The sequence below is a fragment of the Haliotis rubra genome, unplaced genomic scaffold (genome assembly GCF_003918875.1).
Source record: "Haliotis rubra isolate DU_JTF1 unplaced genomic scaffold, ASM391887v1 Scf241, whole genome shotgun sequence".
In the NCBI taxonomy this organism is placed as follows: domain Eukaryota; kingdom Metazoa; phylum Mollusca; class Gastropoda; order Lepetellida; family Haliotidae; genus Haliotis; species Haliotis rubra.
Genome location: NW_025766459.1, coordinates 166645 through 172711, shown reverse-complemented (window position 1 = coordinate 172711; position 6067 = coordinate 166645).

Below are 6067 nucleotides of genomic sequence, written 5' to 3'. Positions count from 1 at the left end.
CCGAGGTAGTAGTGTCAAGCGCTAACAGCCTTGTTGTGTCTGCTCTCCGGCATACAGCAACTCGGTCTTTGGCGATTTAATAGGAAAAACAACAACTGCATCCCCTAAGGAAAGCACGTGTATATGCCTCCTACATACATCCGGTGATATGGACAAAAGCTGTTGATAATTTCGTGGAGGACCTTTAACATACGATATATTGATTGATGTGCGTAATTGTCCGGTTTTCGTCCATTCTTCGTCGTATTTCTGTGATGAACCTTTAGATATTATATAGTAGGGGCTGATACTAAACCGGGGCTTAGTTTATTGATTCTCTAACCCGCAGTGGGGCCTATGAACAGGAGCGCCATTGAACATTAGTGACAGGCAGGTCAGAAGACGACCAGTAGTACTGGTTTTCGATTTCATAGCCAGTCAGCGAGCCTGACCACCACCTGATCCTGTCAGTCGCCTCTTTTACGACAAGCATGGGTTACTGAAGATCGGGCGTGACCCGGATCTTCGCGGGTTGGTCTGCCATTATTTAGGAAGCCTCAGAGATGACTCTTCAACATGTTACTTTATTGTGAAAAGTAAGACCTATTAAGACTCCAGCATGTTAAATTGCTTGTTAATCAATTTCAGCTGATTTTAGGAGAGAGGATGACCACGGTACCCTCGACAGTGGTGTTAAGTGGACTTTTAAAGTTTTTAAGGTTTTTGAATTAAAGAAAGGTGAAAAAATGAAATCATGTAGACGTATTTTTATGCCGAATTTTACAGTTGATGTTGTTTAGAAACAATAACGCCAACTTAAGATGCTCTTGAAATGAAAATAAAAAACATGAAAATATCAGTAAAAAAATATATGGAGAACACATACACAAAACGCATCTGAGACGATTCACTGATTAGTTTTATGCCGCTTTTAGCAATATTCCAGCAATATCACGGCGGAGACACTCAAAATGGGCTTCACACATGTGGGAAATCAAAACCTGGTCTGCTGTATGGCGAGCGAACGCTTTCTACCACTAAGCTAACCAACCGTCGCCACTGCTGATGAGGCGATATGGGATTTGTTCATTTAAATAAAGTTTGTGAGCTCGCAATCGGAGACAGACTACTTTCATAGATGGCTGTGAACACTGACTATGCAGGTCAGGTGAGTGGGTTTTGCACATCGTACCCATCTGGGAATCGAACCTGAAACTGTTTTATGAACTTTAGATTATCAACATAAAATTGATAGCTGAAAATTTTAATTTCAAATCCGTCGCTACAAAGTGCTGAGCCTTCAGACAAATGATGATGGTATATTTGATGAGGTAAATTGAGTCGTATCAGAGTGGAAAACGTTGGGGTAACCTCCCTTTTAAAAAGGTTTTCAACTATTTCACAAGCGTTACGTTTGAGGGAAACCCTTGAGTACTAAGCAGTCCCTCGATATAGTCTAGAGACGATCCCCGAAAGAGTTTTATGACGCCTCAGACAACTGACAGCTGTGGGTTCCTGTGACATCGGGAGAGACTGTGTCCGGGATGTAGCTTTGGGTTGCTGTTGATGCCCTCTTGTTCCCTGGACTCTCCTTTGGTGTCGGTGGGGAATAACGCTGGTCCGTACTTCGGGAGTCCTGCGCCTGATCTTCAAGTCGAAGTCCTCGGGGCCTCTATCCGATCTCGTCCGTATGTATGTTTCCGTCGTCCCTGCTGAAACCAGTGGCAGGGCCGCCGTCCGGAATATCTGGAAGGAGGTTTGTTTATTACTGGCAGTCTGAGAGACTGCATGCAGCCTTTACGCCGCTGTCAGCAATATTCCAGCAATACTAAATACGCAATGTTTAACTGATAGAGCGGTACGACAATCCTCATTACTATCAGATTTGTATTATCCTCGATTCAATGTCCGTCTCAGGTTGACACTGAGCGAACCTTTGACCGTCCAATCAAAATGCAGGGCTCTTGACACAGAGCTCAGTCAGGTGTAAGCTTTCAGATAACGATTTAGCTTTATTCTTAACATAAAATGAGACCCATGAAGATCTGGGTTAGAATTTGTCTCTCAGTAACTCCATACTTGTCGTAAGAGGCGACTAACGGCTCGCAGACTTCGTTGACAAGTCATCGTATCCCATTGCGTAGATCGATGCTGCATGATGCTGATCACAGGATTGTCTGGTCCAGACTAGATTATTTATAGACAGTCGTCATATGCGGTAGGAATATTGCCTGATGAGGCGTTAAAACAACGTTCAACCAATCAATCCATAATCTTAGAAATCCATTTGGACACAAGCCGTCCTTGGATTGTAATTCCATCTTTGAAGGGCCACTCCTGATACGACAGGGTACATAGAAATACATATAGTATAAATGTCACGAAGCCTCGGTCTCATTTATCTGCCACATACAGAACGTAATTGTTTGTTCATGAGGATCCCGATGATATAGTGCTATAGAGATCTATGTAATAATGTAGCCGATATACAACTAATCTCCAACCACTGACCAGGTTAAATAGCGCTAACTATGATGTAATAATTGAGCGTTGCTGCGAAGGTTAAGCCAGAAATAGGTACAGAATAAAACCAAATTGTGGAATCGTCTAAATCCGCACACGTCCAAGACACAATCAACAAGAGGGCATCGCTGACTTCCTGTTTCCTATTGCTCATCAGGTAGTGGTTGAAGCTACTGGGACAGTTGATATATTAGCAGGAAGTGACAGCTTTCAGGGAAGACCTGTGTATGACAGGTGGTGTAGTATTTCCATTTATAACACGGCTGTTTTATTGTGTGTTTGATGTAGCCTATTTTCCCGTATTGTCCCACTGCATAGTGACGTTAGCACACGTATACTCAAAACACAACGGTCCATAAACCATTTTCCAAGGTCACTTCTTTTACAGACAACCGAAGTTTAAAAAACATGCCTGTACAATATCTAAAACAAAACTGAGTTTAAACCCCAAACTGAACCCATTATAACACAACTGACCGAGGGTTCCAAGACTGTGCCATTTGTACAACATAACACATTACCCAGGCCCAGTTCATATTGTGGCTTTTAATACACGATGTTTTGAGAACAGTATGCAAAGACGTTGATACATCCACAAAGTTTTGTAACACAACATGCCATAGCTTAAAACGTGTTTAATCTTCTTCTGTGCCTTATACATATATTAAATAGAACGTCATGGTGTACAGAACAGTACCGCCTGTTACTATAAAAACATAGATATACAACCTCATTTAAAACAATCGAAATCAGGAAATATTACACATTTGTACATCTTGCTGTGCAGAAATCATTCTACATCATGTAAGATCATGAGAAAAAGGGAGATACCATGTCATTCGTGAGTATTGCTGAACGCCGCAACAGCTATTCGCAGCGATAAATGTCTTTTGTTTTACAATAAACCGAACACAATGAGAAAATCACTAAAACATCGTCAAATATCACATTGAAGGGTAAAAACCTGTTCTCTGATATCAACATCTATATTTTTCACACAGTTTGATTTCTTATAAATAGGCTAAAATCAGGTGGTTAGAAACATTTCTAAAACGTTCTCATAAACTGGAAACATCACCATATAAACGTTGTCTAATATGTGAAAAAATCAACGCTTGATATTAATGAGTTTATGCCAATGATTGATTGCGGCGGATTTGTTATTTTATTATATTTATTATAATCTATTTATATAGCGCCGAGTTCCAGCTAGGCTGCTCACAGGCGCTTTGTTTTTCCCTCGATCATAGGATGTCAGTCTCAACTCCCTGGGGGAGCATACAACTCTTGCAGCCACTAGGCGCACCGAGTTAATGTGGCTTTCCCATCCTTACGTGGTACCCATTCACAGCTGGGTGGACTGGGACACATAGTCACAGTACTTTGTCCATGTTCACTGTCCGCAACTAGGTGTTTGCATGTATTCATGTGGCCACCATCTGGTCATATACCAACGGATTCGTGGGTTCTTTTAAGAGCACAGGGTTGTGTACTGTACACTAGGGGTTGTGACAACAATGAAAGAGTCTGCACAAAGTTGACTCCAAGATTTTTACACCCGGTCACAGGTGGGCTCGATCTCGTCACCTTCAGAGAGTTTCGCCTTGCCTTGTTCTGACACAAGGAAGGAATCGCGAAAACTTAATCTGATTAACTCTAATACTTCATACATGTCCACAACTACTCGACGCGCAATGTATTCCTTTTGTATCCAGTATATTCCAAAGCCCCAATCTCCATACGCTGCCGAACATGTTATGAAAATCTATAGAAGCAAAGGGCGGTGGGGTAGCCTAGTGGTTAAAGCGTTGGCTCGTCACGCCGAAGACCCGGGTTCGAATCCCCACATGGGTACATTGTGTGAAGCCCATTTCTGGTGTCCCCCGCCGTGATATTGCTGGAATATTGCTAAAAGCGGCGTAAAACCAAACTCAGTCAGTCAGCTATAGAAGCAAAAAATAGTTTCTCATTGTACTTTATGATCAATCCAGCAATACCAGAGTATAAAAATATTTTCCGTTTTGTAGTAAACCTCTGTTGAGTCTGTATTCAGAGAGTTCCTTCCATCAGCTTAGTCAGTCTTGTGTTTAATTAGAGAACGCTTAATGTCATAGTTTTATCTTCATCCACGACAGGACCATTGATGGATTACTGTCTTCATGCGTCTCGAATTCCTCATCTGCAGAATTAAGATAACAAAAGTCCTAAAATAACCCCGTTTGAGTGGATATTTGAATATTTTATGATTTGATGTTTTTCGTAATTCCAACCGTATATGTCACTTATTGTCTTCTACAAACGTCGATGCCATTAACAGTCTTGCACGATTTGTATTTCTTGGTATGAAAAAGCGTATTCGATTTCTAAAAATTCAACATGTAACAACCTTGGCGCTCCACGTCAGTATAATAAGTCCGTATGTACTTGAATAATGGGCCGGGGGCCCCCTCACAGAAATATATATCTCTCTGTCATTTAAAAGTTATCCAGTCTAGCATATTCCAGAAAAAGGTATGTTGTTGCATTTCTTAACCTCTGCCCTACATAGATTATTTAAGGTATACATACATATAATTTTAGCTTCGAATATTTGCCTCTCAATGCTTTACATAGAGTCCTGAAAGATATTTTAGAAATGAGGTTTTCTTTACAATTACAGTTCCGCACGAATATGTCGATACGAGTTTTTTAAACTTCATCTATATTCCACGACTTCGTGATTCTTTTTAATTGTGACTTTCTTATTTTATCAAGTTCCAAACTAATATCCGGTATATCTTCATAATTGATGCCCACGTCATACAAAACCCCGTTATCTGCAGATTTACCTCCGCAGTACTGATTCACAAACCGTATGTACTCACTATTCTTATAGACTATCTCTTTCTCACTTCAACAGCCTCATCTCCTCTCGGCAGGAATTGCGGTTTGTCACGTGAAACCTGATATCATCGAATATAAGATATACTGGATTCTGGAAAACATTATGTTGTTGGCTTTAAAGAGCAATCAAAACCTTAGGCCACGTTTTTTCATATCGCCGGATCCCGGAGGTAGTACAGCCAAGCGCTAACAGCCTTGTTGTGTATACTTCCGGCACAGCAACTCGGTATTTTTAGCGATTTAATAAAAAACAACAAATGCATTCCCACGGAAAGCACGTGTATATGCCCCCTACACACATCGGTGTTATGGACAAAAGCTTTTGATACTTGTGAGACTTTTAACATACGATATATTGATTCATGTGTGCGTAATTGTCCGGTTTTCGATCATTTCGTCGTATTTCTGTGATGAACCTTTAGATATTATATAGTAGGGGGGCTGGGTAGTAAACCGGGGCTTAGTTTATCGATTTTCTGACCCGCAGTGGAGGCCTATGAACAGGAGCGCCATTGAACATTTGTGGAAACATCCCCACAGGCAGGTCAGAAGACGACCAGTAGTGCTGGCTCCGATTTCATAGCAAGTCAGCGGGCCCGGCCACCCGATCCTGTTAGTCGCCTCTTACGACAAGCATGGGTTACTGAAGATCAAGTCTGACCCGGATCTTCACGGGTCGATG